The sequence below is a fragment of the Scyliorhinus torazame genome, chromosome 4 (assembly GCF_047496885.1).
Source record: "Scyliorhinus torazame isolate Kashiwa2021f chromosome 4, sScyTor2.1, whole genome shotgun sequence".
Lineage (NCBI taxonomy): Eukaryota > Metazoa > Chordata > Chondrichthyes > Carcharhiniformes > Scyliorhinidae > Scyliorhinus > Scyliorhinus torazame.
In genome coordinates, this window is record NC_092710.1 from 243,311,640 (window position 1) to 243,327,736 (window position 16,097).

The 16,097-nt window shown below is 45.7% G+C and overlaps 1 protein-coding gene across 1 annotated transcript in view; it reads left to right on the top strand.

The window, feature by feature from the left end:
* The window catches only part of klhl32 (kelch-like family member 32), a 495,489-nt gene continuing 479,392 nt past the window's right edge, over positions 1 to 16,097 (top strand). Inside the window, exon 1 of the mRNA XM_072499580.1 lies at positions 1 to 209. The gene's annotated coding sequence lies outside the window, so the exon portion shown is untranslated. The remainder of the gene's footprint in view (positions 210 to 16,097) is intronic.

The following is a 16,097-nucleotide window of genomic DNA, read 5'->3' on the forward strand; positions in this document are numbered from 1 at the left end:
CAGCTCCGGCAGCGGAGCAAAGCCAGAGAGAGAGGGAGTGCGCTGAAGCGTCTGTGCAAACCCCGCTCCATCTCGGACCCAGCACATCAAACGCGTGAACCGCAATTCTGAAGGTTCGCCCGACACATCACGGGCGCGAGAACACGAGAAGGGCAGCAGCCAGATACATATTACCAAAAAAAATCCCCAACAGGTCACTGTCTTCTCAGGTGAGTGGATGTTAGTCTGTACGTTTCGCGGGTTTGTGAGCAATAGCAATCATTGTTGTGACTCTGCTAGGTTAGATATTGCAATATCCAGGTGGCTGGGTCGTTGCCATTTACCGTTCCGTTTTAATATATATATATATATGTGTGTGTGTGTGTGTGAGTGAATTAGTGTGATTGCTACAGAAACTACATTGAGATTGAACATTGTGCACTACTGCGATGTGCACTACGATGAAAAATGTGAAAACAGCTTATTCTGTCATAAGACTTTAGTTGACTTTAGCTTTACCATGGCAACACAGCTGGAAGACAAGATACTATGTGACCTTGATTCAAAGGAGAATTTCGACAGCAATTCGATATGTTGACCTTATGTGAGTTATTGGTAATGAGTGAAAATAATTAGCATTGAAATATATTTTCTGACAAAGTGAAACATATGAATGCGATGTTTGCTAGTCAATGGAATGCTGTAGTGATGGACTTCTAGTATTTGGAGAGGGCGGATGTTTTGAAATGTTATCAATGATTGTAATTTCAAACATTTAAAAATAGTAATGCAGTTTAAAGGTTGTTGCAATTTTAAGATATACCAGTTGATCTCCTGTGGCAATCAATGTACGTGGGGAGGAGCCAAAACCGAAGTGTAGTTTTCAAATAAAGCAGACTTAGAGGATAGGGTAATTCGCTCCCCATTTTAAAGTGATGTGTCCAGTCCTTATCTTTTTATATCTGAAGATGGAAGATTTAAAAAATGTAGTTTACTGCATTTAACTTTAATTTTAACAATAAAACAGTTAATATTTTATAAATAAATTTGATCAGAGTTTATTTGCATGTTCAAACTGGGCAAAGCACAGTAGCATGGTGGTTAGCACAATTGCTTCACAGCTCTAGGGTCCCAGGTTCGATTCCCCGCTGGGTCACTGTCTGTGCGGAGTTTGCACGTTCTCCCCGTATCTGCGTGGGTTTCCTCCGGGTGCTCCGGTTTCCTCCCACAGTCCAAAGATGTGCAGGTTGGGTGGATTGGCCATGCTAAATTGCCCTTAGTGTTTAAAATTGCCCTTAGTGCTGGGTGGGGTTACTGGGTTATGGGGATAGGGTGGAGGTGTGGACTTGGGTAGGGTGCTCTTTCCAAGAGCCGGTGCAGACTCGATGGGCCGAATGGCCTCCTGCACTGTAAATTCTATGTAATATGTAAAACTGACCGGTTAAAGTTTCAAATTGTTTTAAATCGTAGCACAATGGGCAGCATTGTTGCTTCACAGCTCCAGGGTCCCAGGTTCTATTCCCGGTTTGGGTCACTGTCTGTGTGGAGTCTGCATGTTCTTCTTGTGTCTGCGTGGGTTTTCTCCCGGTGCTCTGGTTTCCTCCCACAAGTAGGTAATTTGGACATTCTGAATTCTTCCTCTGTGTACCCGAACAGGCGCTGAAATGTGGCAACTAGGGACTTTTCACAATAACTTCATTGCAGTGTTAAAGTAAGCCTACTTGTGACAATAAAAGTATTACTTTAAAAATCGCATGGTTTATCTCCACCTTCCCACTCTTGTTAATATCAAATAATGTTGTGAGATATGCTGAATTATGCTTTCATTTTCACATACTCTGAATGCTAGCTGGGCGTACATAGGAAATTATGGATACTTCCACGACCTCCACCTGGCGGTAGTTATTCGGAAGTCTGAGATGTGATGGAAGATTGAATCTTTGCTGGGGACTATATCTGATCGCTCTGATTTTTTTTGGGGGAGGGGGAATAAATATGAGTACTGATATCAATCGGTTTTTGGATCTGAACTTGAGTGCCCCACTTTGTTTTTCAGCCCATAAATATACTGGCCCTCTAGGATGTGTCACTGTTTTTAAAAAACTTTTTTGCTTTGTATTTACAAATAACATTCGAAGTGGGTGGCATCATAAAAAGGATAATTATCATAGAATTTACAGTGCAGAAGGAGGCCATTCGGCCCATCGAGTGTGTACCGGCTCTTGGAAAGAGCACCCTACCCAACACCTCCACCCTATCCCCATAACCCAGTAACCCTATCCAACACTAGGGCAATTTGGGACACTAAGGGCAATTTATCATGGCCAATCCACCTAACCTGCACATCTTTGGACTGTGGGAGGAAACCGGAGCACCCGGAGGAAACCCACGCACACCCGAGGAGGATGTGCAGACTCTGCACAGACAGGGACCCAAGCCGGAATTGAACCTGGGACCTTGGAGCTGTGAAGCAATTGTGCTATCCACAATGCTACCGTGCTGCCCTTATAATAAAAGATGGAAAATACACTTTTATTTAAAAATACTAGCTGAAGGAGCAAAGTTATTGCTAGCTGACTAGTTGCTATCTTATCACAATGCATACAATGAATCAAAAGTAAGTATTTCCTTCGAGAAAAGTGATGTTAGACAGCAAGTTAAGATTCAAACCAGCTTATGTAAATAATTTGGTTCTCATTTCCGAATCATGCATTTTGTCCTTTATATTTCCATTATAAATTTCAATGTTCATATTTAGAATGGAAGCAATCTGGTCATTGTGCAATGCCATCCTCTAACCAATAGTGACACTGTGGACACAAGATTTTTACTATATTAAAGGTGATTTGTACGGCTATTGATGAGTGATTTGTGGTTTGGAGGATAGTTGTGAATTCTAAGATGGAATGGCATTTAAACTGGGTTATTTTTAAAGGCATTAATGAAGCACATGTTGTGGGGAAAGGGTCTAAATATGTCCTGAGGTTAATCCAAGGCTAATTACGAAGCAAAATTTCTGTAGATGGGCAGTTGCTTGTAAATTTCTTGGGGATTGTCCTGATTATGCAAGATTGTCCTTTTTAAATTCTTTTTTCACTTTCAAGTATTATTCTTTTAATATGCTTGAACGTGTGCTAGATGGAAGCTATTGTCATAAATGGACACTGATGGGTGTGAGTCTTTAAAAGGACTTGTGTTTCCAAACAATTCCCAGATTTAAAATTACAGAATGTTCCTTATTATCGAGGGCCAGAAAGGCAGTTAATTACCAAGTCTGTGAAAACTGCCAGTTCTTTAAAATAATTCTCAAGTTTGAGATTTTTAATGTCTGTGATCTTCTGTGATAGAACATTTCCTACTAGTTAGGAGACATCTTGAATATGCATATTAATAAATGAATATTTTACATTGAAATCCTGTCCCTATCCCTTTTTACACTGTAAACCTGCTTCCAAGTAATTCTGGTATTAAAAGACACAGAAATAAATTTTTTCTAAAATTTACATTTTGTTTGAAATAAGGTATGACAGATCTTAAAAAGTAAATGAGTTGTCACAATTTTTTCTGATCTAGCTGCTGAGCCACTCAGGGAATTGTAAATAATGATCATATGTCAAAGTTTATAGCTTTATTATTGAATAAAGCATGTGTGCTGAAGTACTGTATATACAAATGTGTGATCCCTGTTTTGAATAAAGAAGTTTACTATTTATCCTTTAGGGTAAGAAGGTATGTGATCACTGCCTTTTCACTTCAAGAACCTGAGATCTGTGAGAGGGCAATGAAGTCTAAGAACACATAACAGGCTGGAATGTTGTACCTGGGAGTACAAGTTAGGGAGAGTGGGCACAGGGTGCGAGGCCAGTTGAAACTTTGGAAGGATTTGCAGGATCGGGAATTTCTGACCATGTTGCTTGAGAGAGTGATATTGGTTCAAGTCTGGGGGAGCTCCCAAAAGGTCAAATGATGTCACCAGATGTTTTCTGCCCAATGACAGAGAAGGTGGGGCCTCCATTTAACATTTCTTCCAAACCCTAACACCGACTAGAGTGCAGCACTCCAATTCTGGGCTGCAAATCTTGGAGTGGGGCTTCAAAACACAACTTCATAGAATCATCTGGTTATGTTGTGCCAGTTTATTCATCAAATCTGCGACAGTTCTTTCAAAAATAAATCCAGTTTATCTCACCTGCTTGCTCTTTTCCATGTATAATCCTACAATAATTTATTGAGATTAATTTTGACAGTTGATATTGGATCTGTATCCATCACAATTTCACTCGTTGAATAAAGGAGATTTTCCTCTTGTCACCTCTGATTCTTCTACATTAAATTAATGCTCTCATTATTGACCCTTCAGTCACTGGAAACATCTCTTTATTTACTCCATCTAAATCTGTGATTTTAAATACCTCTATTAAATCTGTGCGGAAGAAAACAGCAATAGCTTTTCCAGTCTATCCACGTGGCTATAATCCCTCATCCAGGGAGCATTCTACTAAATCTCTTCTGCAACCTCTACAAAGCCTTCTAATCCTTCCTAAAGTGTGGTGCCTATCATTGGACACAATACTCTATTTGGGGTTAAAATTGTGCTCTATTTTGATTTGGCATAGCTTTCTGGTTTTGAACTGTGCTCTCATTTAGAAGGCCCAGAATCTAATTTTAAAAAAAATGTTTTCTTTCATGGCTTGCGGATTTGCTGGATAGACCAGCATTTATTGCCCATTCCTAATTGCCCTTGAGAAGTTGGTGGTGCACCACCACCTTGATCCACTTGACAGGGTGGATGGGGAAAGGATGTTTTCCCCTTCTGGGAGAATCTAGAACGAGGGCTCATTGCTTAAAAATAAGGGGTCACCCATTTAAGACCGAGATGAGGAAAACATTTTTCTCTGAAAGTTGAAAGATTTTGGAACTCTCTTCCTCAAAATGGACCAGAGGTAGAGTCTTTGAATATCTTATAGGTAGATTCTTAATAAGCAAGCGGGAGAAAGTTTAAGGTCAAAAATAGATCAGCCATGATCTTATTGAATGACAGAGCAGGCTTGAGGGACCTCCACCCCAACAAGCTCCGCCTGCGAGCAATCAGCGAGGTGAAGGCTAAGACATATGGCCAGCACCCACCTGCAACTCTGGCTGGTCCGACACCCTGAATATGACTTCTAGGGGACCAAGCTCCACATCAACATGCAGAACCCCCAAAATGGTGCTGAAAACCGCTCACCAAAACCTTTCCAGCTTCGGGCAGGACCAAAACATATGTACATGGTTCGCAGGACCCTTCTCACATCGCTCATAGGCATCCTCCCACCCTAGAACAGCCAGCTCATCTTAGACTGTGTCAGGTGCGCCCTGCACACCGTCTTCAGCTCTTTCAGCCCCAGGCTTGCACACAAATGTCGAGGCATTCACCCTCCGCAGCACCGCACACCACAATCCCTCCTCCAGCACTGCCCCCAGCTCTTCCTCCCACTTCGCCTTAAACCCCTCCATGGACACCTTATCCTCCTCCAAAATCCTCCCGTAAATCACCGAGACGACCCCTCGCTCCAACAGCCCTCCTCCAGATGACAGCACTGCCTCCAACAGCGAGGAGGCAGACTCTATCGGGAAGATCCAGAATACTTTCCTCGCAAAGTCCTGCACCTGTATGTACTGGAAACTCTCGCCCACGCTAACCCAAGCTTCTCATTCAGCTCCTCCAAGCTCGCAAACCACCATCCCAGAAACAGATCCTTCAATTCCCTAATCCCCCTTCTCTTCCCATCCCCGGAAGCTCGCATCCATCCTCCCAGGCTCAAACCCGTGCTTTCCCCTGATCGACATTCCCCCCCGTCCCGACCCCGCTCCCAACCTAAAACCTAAAATGCTCCAAATCTTCACGTGTAGCCACCACAACTGGACTCACCGAATACTTCCCTGGGGCCATCGGGAGCAGAGCCGATGCCAGCGCCCACAACCACGACACCCTGCGTGAACCTGCCTCCATCCTCACCCACAAAGACCCCACCCCCTATTCCATCCCTGAACCTCTGCATTCCCCGCGCAATAATAATACATCAAATTCGGGAGGCCTAACCCCACCACCACCTACAACTCTTCTGCAGCATCACCTTCCTTATCGTCGGCACCTTCCCCACCCAGACAAACGAGGAAATCAGCCTAAACACCCCCTTTAAAAAATGCCTGAGGCAAAAAGACCAGCCGGCACTGAAACAAAAACAAGAATCGCAGCAAAGCATTCATCTTTACTGCCTGTACCCGGCCCGCTAACGACGGAGCAAGATTGTCCCACCTGAACAAATCATCCTTTACCCTCCCCACCAAGCGAGTGAAATTGAACTTCCAAAGCCCTTCCCAATCCCGGGACACCTGTACACCCAGATACGTAAAGTGAGACACTACAAGACAAAATGGCAGCCCTCCCCTCACCCCCATCCCAGGTACCACCCCTGGAGAGGAAACCACAAAATACTCACTTTTCCCCAAATTCAACGTCTACCCAGAGAATGTCCCAAACCTCTGAAGCAAACCCATTGTGACCCGCACCGGAGATTTCGGCTCCGAAATATATAACAGCAAGTCATCCGCATAGAAGGACACCATATGCTCCACCCCCTCTCCCTCACTATCTTCTTTCACAACCCCGAGCTCCTCGGCGCAATTGCCAAGGGGTCTATAGCCAACAGAAGGGGGGACATAGTGCACCCCTGCCTCGATTCCCGGTGCAGTGCAAGATACCCTGAATTCATATTATTTGTGTGCACACTCGCCATCAACTTCTTTAACAGCAACTGCACCCATGCCAGAAACTTCAGCCTAATCCCAAATTACTCTATCACCGCCATCAAATAACCCGACTCCACCCGATCAAATGCCTTCTTCGCATCTTACGCCACCACCACCTGTCTCCCTTCCCTCTGCTGGAGAAAGCACCACATTAAACAGCCTCCTCACATTCAATGACAACGGTCTGCCCTTGCCGAACCTGTCTGATCCTCCCCAATGACTCTCGGAAGGCACACGGTCCAACCTTAACACCAGCACCTTTGCCAATATCTTGGCGTCCTCAATCAGCAGATTGAGCCTTCTTAAGCAGCAACGAGATTGAGGCCTGCCCATCATTTTTAGCAAGACCCCCCCCCCACTGTCCATCATGTCCTTGAACATTTCCACCAACAATGGCGGCAGCTTATCCTTAAATCTTTTATAAAATTCGACTGGGAACCCAACCAGCCCCACTACCTTCCCCGCCTGCGTCTTCCCAATTGCCACTTTCACTTCCTTTACCCCCCCCCCCCATCCCCATCGGCTCCTCCAACCCTGACTTCTCCATTTCACCCAACCTCGGGCACTTTAAACCCAGGAACTTCCCCATCCTCTGGTGGCTCCGACTCTGCAAATCCCTATAATACACTTCAAACACCTTGTTGATCTGTTCCGGAGCCACCACCAACTCCCTCGCCTATCCCAAACCATCTGCCTCGCCGCGTCCTCCCTACGAAGCTTTCCCCGTGGACAGAAGGTTGAACCTTGCCTGCAACTCCTTCATCTTTGCCAGGAGCCCTGGATCTTGGTCCCCTGCATACCTTCCATCCAACTCCAAAATCTCTTCTATCTACCGTTCGCGTTCCTCCCTCTTCCCCCCCCCACCTTAGCTTTAAACAAGATCACCGCCCCCCCCTTCACCACCGCCTCAGAGCCTCCCAATCCACCAATGGCAAGACCTCCTCCATGCAATTGAACCCCACATTCTCCTCAATTATCTTCCCTAAGTTGTCACAGAAGTTCCGATCCGCCAATAACCCCACACCCATCCTGCACCCCAGCTTCAGGGCTGCCCCGTTCGCCAGTACCACGTCCATCCAGTGTGGAGCGTGATTCGAGATCACAATTGCCGAATACTCTGCCCTCTTAACTCCAGCCAGCATCGCCTTCCCCACCACAATAAAGTCAATCCTTGAGAACACCTTGTGCACCAGGAAAAAAAATACTCCGGTCCCTCAGGTGTAAAAAATCTCCACAGGTCAAACCCTCCACCCCCATCTCCCACTTGAGCCCGGCCTACGCCTTCGCTCCGCCTCCCCCCCCCCCCCCCCCCCCCCCCACCCGATGGTGAATCGAGCGTGGCTGGGACATGTGCACCCTCAGCTCTATTACTGTGTTCCCCCCCACCCCCCCAACCAATGTGAACTGACGGGTATCCAGATTCGGAATGGCAGGCAACGTTCTCTTCACAAACCCCGTGCCATCCCAATTGGGGCATATACCCTAGCCAATGCCACCAACCTCCCCTCCAGAGCACCCGTTACAATCCCGTACCTGCCCCCCACCCAATCTGCCACCACCTCAAGCGCTTACCCACAAAAATCGCCACCCCCCCGAATGAAACACATGCCTCACTCAGCCCTTATGAAGTCTCACCTGGTCGTTCACCTTCGAATGGGTCCCTCGTAGCTTCACCACATTAGCTTTGAAACTCTCCATATGCGCAAAACTCACCTCTCATCATTGGTCCCCACGTTCCATGTCACCATTTTGACCGGGGTGTCTCACCCCCTCCCTTCCCCCCACCCCTCCATCCGCCATCTCCATTACCCCAGACCCTGCCCATCTGGCCAGACCCGCCCCATCCTTTTATTACTGTCGACCCCCTCCCAGAATCCCCCAAATCCACTTTCTCTTGCAAACACTTCACCCCCCTCCTCCCCACAATTCACACTTCCCAGGTCCATCGAAACCTGTTTGACCAGGCTCCAACCAACGCAACCTCCCACCACCACACTCCCGTTCACGAGCCAACCATTGTTTGCTAGCGCGGTGACACCTGCCAGAGCCCCCCTCTCCTCCCCACTCCAACCTCAGTAACCTGGCCCTTCATTCCCAAATCCCCACCTCCCCAAATCAAGAAACAAATAAACCCCACACCCATACGGAAAAACAAGAACACATGTAAATAACGCCGCCCCCCCCCCCCCCCCCCATTAAGAGACAGAAACAAAACCCAATCCAAGGAAAAAATACAGAAAAACATTCCCAGTGCCCCACCAACAAAGTCCAAATCCCAACTCTCATCTCAGTCTCGGTCCTTCAGCCTTAACGAATGACTCGACCGCCTTCACCGTCTCAAAATAAGAGTCAACAGTCCGGTTGATTGGATGTGTCCAACGTACAACTTTATTGCTAAACATTCACTTTACTACACTTGCATAAGAACTGAATCAAAACGTAGATCAAAATAATACATAAACTTGCCAAGACTTGGCGAAAAGCGTCAAAACAAAAGAAACATATAAGAAATAGATGATTCAAAATTCAGGAAGGCAGGAATTCGAGAACGAAACCTCATCCACGAGGTCTTACTTTTAAGGGAATTCGAATCTATGGTTGAACCCCTCATTTAATCTCATTGGTTCTAATTCTCAGCTGAGGTTTCCTGATTATTCAAACAAGTGTCCGTCACTTAGAACATGATTTGTTATCCAAGCATTGGTCACTACTCAAAATTCACTCCATCCAATTAATTAAATGTCGACTGCACCCGCCACGTTTAACATTCCTACAAAGATGAGGTGCTTGCATTAACCTTGCTTTTGATACATTTTTATTATTAAATGTTTCTGTTGCTAGGCTATGATACTTTTTAAACATTACAAGGGACTTTTATGTAACTTTTCCTTCATATGTTAAATTCCTTCATAGCAACTCCTATTTTTTATATGAAACTAGAGTCACATTGACCTTGTGGATTCTGCCTATGCACTGAATTATAAAATATATTGCATAAATTCTTAAATGTCCCAAATAGATCAAGGTTGCAATCAGTAAATCAATAAATCTGTAATCTATCAGTGGCTCATTCGCTTTAGGCTTCGGCCTGAGTGACCAATGCGCCTGTCAAACTCAGAGGGAGGGCTCTTCCACCTCCCCCATCAACTCAACAACATCTTTGCTCAGTACTTGGTCGGCTTTGGGCCCTCCACCCCCTCAGTCAGACACTCAATCCTTAAATTTTGTCTCCTCTACATGTTTTCCAAGTCCTCCACCTTGGCTCTTAGCCTTTTTGACCTCCGCCACCCTCCACAGCTCCTCACCCATCGAGGTGAACTGTTCGCTGTGTTTCAACAGTGCCTCCTCCACCCACTTCAACTTCTCTCTTTGCTCCCACACTTCGACTGACGCCTTCATTAATACCACCTTTATCGGGGCAATCGCCTCCTCCACCCACTCTTTATGCGAAGCCATCAACTCCCTCCAAAGCCCCTCCAGATGTTTGGCAAACAGCCTTTAAAACTCCACCGACATCACCTCGGTCAGAGTTTCAACTGTGATGGGAGCAGCCCCACCTGACGACTCAGCACGCTGCTGGACTCAGCAACACTTGTCGGTGGACTTTTGCTTCTCCCCCTTCTTTCCAAGGCCTTTCTTCTGGGACTTCAACATTCCCCCAACACCGTATGCTGTCCCACACCAGTTCATGCAGAAACTAACCCTGAGATCAGGCATAAAGGTCCAAAAATCAAAGACACTAGCAGGAGCCACCTAATGTGTGACCTCCAATGACATGTCACCATGGAAGTCCCTGACAGCTTTTCTAATGCCTTCTCTTTCTGTTTTTATTTAGTATCTGATAGAAATTGGCTTTCTAGTTAGCTATAGGTAGAGGTAAAAAGTTTAATTGAGAACTCATTCAGAGTAATAAACTAAATCATATTAACCATGAGAGTGAGGAAAGCCGAATAGCTGGGAACATTTTGCAAATTGCTTGAGACTTGCTAGAGACTGAAAGAACAGTGACGTCAGCTGAAAGAACGGGCAGTTCCATTTCTAAGGAAACAGCCAGTCGAGAGAGATACTTTCTTAACAAAAACTGTGTTTCTCCAATAAAGTCCAGATGCATTTGTGGATAAGTTGGAAAATTGGCAGGCGATGCTATGGGAACATTTGTACCAATATATTTAAATACATATCTCACTTAAATTGACGGACAGTTTGGCCAAATGGAATGAATTATAAATTAGTTAAATCCAATCACAGCTGTAAAGAAGGTGAGACCTTAAGATAATAATCTCCTTAAGAATCACTTGTCGGGATGGAAAAATCCATTCTGGAATCAATCTATCTCTTTCTGAAACCTATTTTCTTTGCTGAATTGCCATCTTTCTTTTGTTTAAAATCACTCAGTCATTTTATACTGTGTATTATGAATTACCACGATTTGTAATTGAATGAAAACTCAATACTGTATTCACTAAAGGCAATCAATCTGACCTAATCTGACAAATAAAGTTTTCCAGTGGCACAAGCTGACAAAAAATTTCAACTTTGCCAAAAAGACTTGACCTCTGTTATTTGGGAACTAAGAAGGGATAACGGATATTCAGGGTTCCAAATAGATCAGAAATCCATCAGTATCCCAACAACTTCCTTGGTTATTGGAGCTCATGTTCTGTAAATGAATAAGGAGCTGTACTCATCCAGGCAAGTGGAGAACATTCCAGTACACTCCTGACTTGTGCCTTGTAGATGGTGGACAGGTTTTGGGGGGTCAGGAGGTGAATTACTCGCCGTAGGATTCTTTACTTACTCCAATAACCACAATATTAATATGGCTAGTCCAGTTCAGTTTCTGGTCAACAATAACACCCAGGTTGTTGATTGTGGGGGGCTTCAGCAATGGTAATGCCATTGGGGAATGGTCAGCGCCTGGCACGAATGCTACTTGCCACTTGTCATTCCAAACCTGGATATTGTCCAGATACTGCTGCATTTGGCATGATCTGCTTCATTATCTGAGGCATTGTGAATGGTGCTGAACATTGTGCAATCATCTGCGAACATCCCCATTTCTGACCTTATGGTGGAAGGGAGGCCATTGATGAAGCAGCGGAAGATGGTTGGGCCTCGGACACTACCCCAAGGAACTCCTGTGGTGATGTTCTGGGGCTGAGATGATTGATCTCCAACCACCACAACCATCTTCCTTTGTGCCAGGTATGACTCAAACTAGCGGAGAGTTTCCCCCTGATTCCCATTGACTCCAGTTTAGCTATACTCCATCAAATGCTGCCTTGATGTCAAGGGCAGTCACTCTCACCTCACCGCTGGCATTCAGCTCTTTTGTCCATGTTTGAACTAAGGTTTTAATGAGGTCAAGAGCTGAGTGACCCTGGAGAACCCAAACTGTGCATCCGCAAGCAGTTTATTGCTGACTAAGTGCTGCTTGATAGCACTGATGATGGAGAGTAGACTGATAGGGCGGTAATTGGCTGGTTTGGATTTGCCCTGTTTCTTGTGTACAGGACATACCTGGGCATTGTTCCACATTGCCGGGTAGATGCCAGTGTTGTAGCTGCACTGGAGCAGGGTGCGGCTAGGGGTGCAGCAAGTTCTGGAGCACAGGTCTTTAGTCCTATTGCCGAAATACAGTCAGGGCCCATAGCCGTTGCAGTATCCAGTGCCTTCAGCTGTTTCTTGATATCACGTGGAGTCAATCGTATTGGCTGAAGACTGGCATCAGTGATGCTGGGGACTTCTGGAGGAGACCGAAATGGATCATCCATTTATTCTATCTCCACCCATAGTTCTCCATTTGGTCTGTAATTAGCTCCATCACTTTTCTTTTACAGCTGCTATTACTGCGTGTGGAACTTCAGTGATTCCTTCACCACGTTTCCCAACTCTCTTTCCTCATTATGAATCAAGTAGACGTGATTGGTTACAGATAGTAAAGCAGCAGCTGTTATTTAATGGAGTGTGTTGTGTGTGCTGGGGTCAGGAGGGCTTTATGCTGCACTAAAATGAGTTGTGGTGTTTGTCAGGCTGCTTGTGAGGAGTTCCTGCCAGCTGCTGTTTGCCTAGTGAGGGCTCAAACATGTGCTTGTCAGTTGTCTTATGACTAACTAGCAACTACCTCTTGGGTGCTGAACGAAAGGGGAGAAACAGTACAATGTCTCTTTGTAATTAAGATGGCTCCACAATCACATGCCTCGTTATTGAAGCCTCGCACTGAGTCAGCCCTCTTTGCTGATCTACAGTTGTAAAGGGGACTTGGTGTTTGACCAACCAGCCTGGGTGACTCGTCGAACCTGGAGGGTTGGTTCTGACACTGGGAGCTAGGAACCTTCCCACTCTACTATCAGAATCATTGAATCCTTCAGTGGAGAAGGAGGTTATTTGGTCCATCGAGTCTGCACTGACCCTCTGAAAGAGCAACCTACCCAGGCACACGCACCTGCTCTAACCCTGTACCTAACCTGCACATTTTTGGTGTGCGGGTGGAAACTGGAGCACCCGCGAGAAACCCACACACACATTGAGAGAACGTGCAAACGCCACACATCATCACCTAAGGCTGGAATTATAGAATCATAGAATTTACAGTGCAGAAGGAGGCCATTCGGCCCATCGAGTCTGCACCGGCCCTTACAAAGAGCACCCTACTCAAGCCCACGTCTCTACCCTATCCCCGTAACCCAGTAACCCCCACTTAATCTTTTTGGACACTAAGGGCAATTTAGCTTGGCCAATCCACCTAACCTGCACATCTTTGGACTGTGGAAGAAAACCCACACAGACACGGGGAGAACGTGCAGACTCCGCATAGACAGTGACCCAAGCCAGGATTCGAACCTGTGACCCAGGAGCTGTGAAGCAACTGTGCTAACCACTATGCTACCGTGCTGCCCCAATTGAATCAAAACCTCTGACACCGTGAGGCAGAAGTGCTAACCACTGTACCACCCTAAGCCTCAGCTTCAGATAAACATGCATGGCAAGGTCCAGTTCTGGACGGACATCCAGGCAGATGTCCAAGACAATCTTCCCAAGCACCATTTCACAACAGAACAAGCTGCCGAAGGAAATAGCCACAACCCTATTACTTGAAATCTTTTTTTTAAGATTATTTCCCTGTAAACATGTTCATTATCAGGATCATCTCAGCAGGTCATACCTGATTTAGCTAGTGCTAACCGTATAAATGTTGGCAGAATATGGATTATAGTCTGTTCTGCCAACACAACAAAAGCTGATGCTTACCAGTGCTTTATGCTGATAAGCTCCTTGTTTTTGCTGATTAAACTTCAATTGGACCACTCTGGGAGTTTCTGGATCTTGGCCCTCTTTACTAAAGTGAAGTTTATCTCAATGGGAAAGAGAAATTCCCCTCTATTCACATATGTTGCTTTTCCGTGGATCGCTACCTCACTGTGGTGGAGAGGTTTGAGCGTTCTCTTGATCCTGAGAGCGACGCCATTGGGAGTCTTAAATTCCTGGCAGGGTCACCCATATTGGTAAGGCCAGAGGGGAGGAACCAAACAAAGTGCAATCCAAAACAAGTCCTCAACAGCGGATCAGGTAGAAGTTACTTGTGTGATATCAATGGCTGTTCATCAATGGTGGATGAAGGCTGCACCAGTCGTTGAGGTTCCCTTGCCACTGGAACTGGACCTTCTGTCAAAGACCGTGTGTCCGCTGATGTCCAACAGCAGAGCCCTGTTAAAAGATGATGTGGATATACTGCCGTTGGACTGGGGTGGGCACAGTAGGAAGTCTTTCAACACCAGGTTAAAGTCCAACAGGTTTATTTGGAATCACTAGCTTTCGGAGCGACTGGAGAGCGGGATAATCATAGGTTAAAGAGGTGTGAATTGTCTCAAGCCAGGACAGTTGGTAGGATTTCACAAGCCCAGGCCAGATGGTGGGGGATGAATGTAATGAGACATGATCCTGACTTGAGACAATTCACACCTCTTTAACCTGTAACACCACTGTTTAAGAAGGAAGGGAGGCAGAAGACAGGAAATTATAGGACGGTTAGCCTGACTTCGGTCATTGGTAAAATTTTAGAGTCCAATATTAAAGATGAGATCGCAGAGTACTTGGAAGTGCATGATAAAATAGGACTGAGTCTGCAAGGCTTTGTCAAACAGATGTCATGTCTGGAAAATCTGTTAGAGTTCTTTGAGAAGGGAACAAGGAAGTTAGGGCAGCACGGTAGCATAGTGGTTAGCACTATGGCTTCACAGTGCCAGGGTCCCAGGTTCGATTCCCGCTTGGGTCACTGTCTGTGCGGAGTCTGCATGTTCTCTCTGTGTCTGCGTGGGTTTCCTCTGGGTGCTCCGGTTTCCTCCCACAGTCAAAAGATGTGCAGGTTAGGTGGCTTGGCCATGCTAAATTGCCCTTGGGTTAGATGGGGTTGCTGGGTTATGGGGATAGGATGGAGGTGTGGGCTGAAGTAGGGTGCTCTTTCCAAGAGCTGGTGCAGACTTGATGGGCCGAATGGCCTCCTTCTGCACTGTAAATTCTATAATTAGACAAAAGAGAACCAGTGGACGTGATTTATTCAGATTTTCAGAAGGCCTTTGACAAGGTGCCGCATAGGAGATTGTTAAATAAGTTAAGAGCCCATGGTGTTCAGGGTAAGATCCTGGCATGGATAGAGGATTAGCTGACTGGCAGAAGGCAGAGAGTGGGGATAAAGGGGTCTTTTTCAGGATGGCAGCCGGTGACTAGTGGTGTGCCTCAGGGGTCTGTGCTGAGACCACAACTTTTCACAATATACATTAATGATCTGGAAGAAGGAACTGAAGGCACTGTTGCTAAGTTTGCAGATGATACAAAGATCTGTAGAGGAAGCAAGGGGGCTACAGAAGTATTTGGACAGGCTAGGAGAGTGGGCAATGAAGTGGCAGATGAAAAGTGGAAAAGTGTGAGGTTATGTACTTTGGAAGGAGGAATTTAGGCATAGACTATTTTCTAAATGGGGAAATGATTAGGAAATCAGAAGCACAAAGGGACTTGGGTGTCCTTGTCCACGAGTGTCTTAATGTTAACGTGCAGGTTCAGTTTATGAAGACAAATGCAATGTTAGCATTCAAGTCGAGAGGGCTCGAATACAAGACCAGAGATGTACTTCTGAGGCTATATAAAGCTCTGGTCAGACCCCATTTGGAGTATTGTGAGCAGTTTTGGGCCCCGTATCTAAGGAAGGATGTGCTGGCCTTCGAAAGGGTCCAGAAGAGATCACAAGAATGATCCCTGGAATGAACAGCTTGTCAAATGAGGAAGGCTTGAGGACTCTGGTTCTGTACTTATTGGCGTTTAGAAGGATG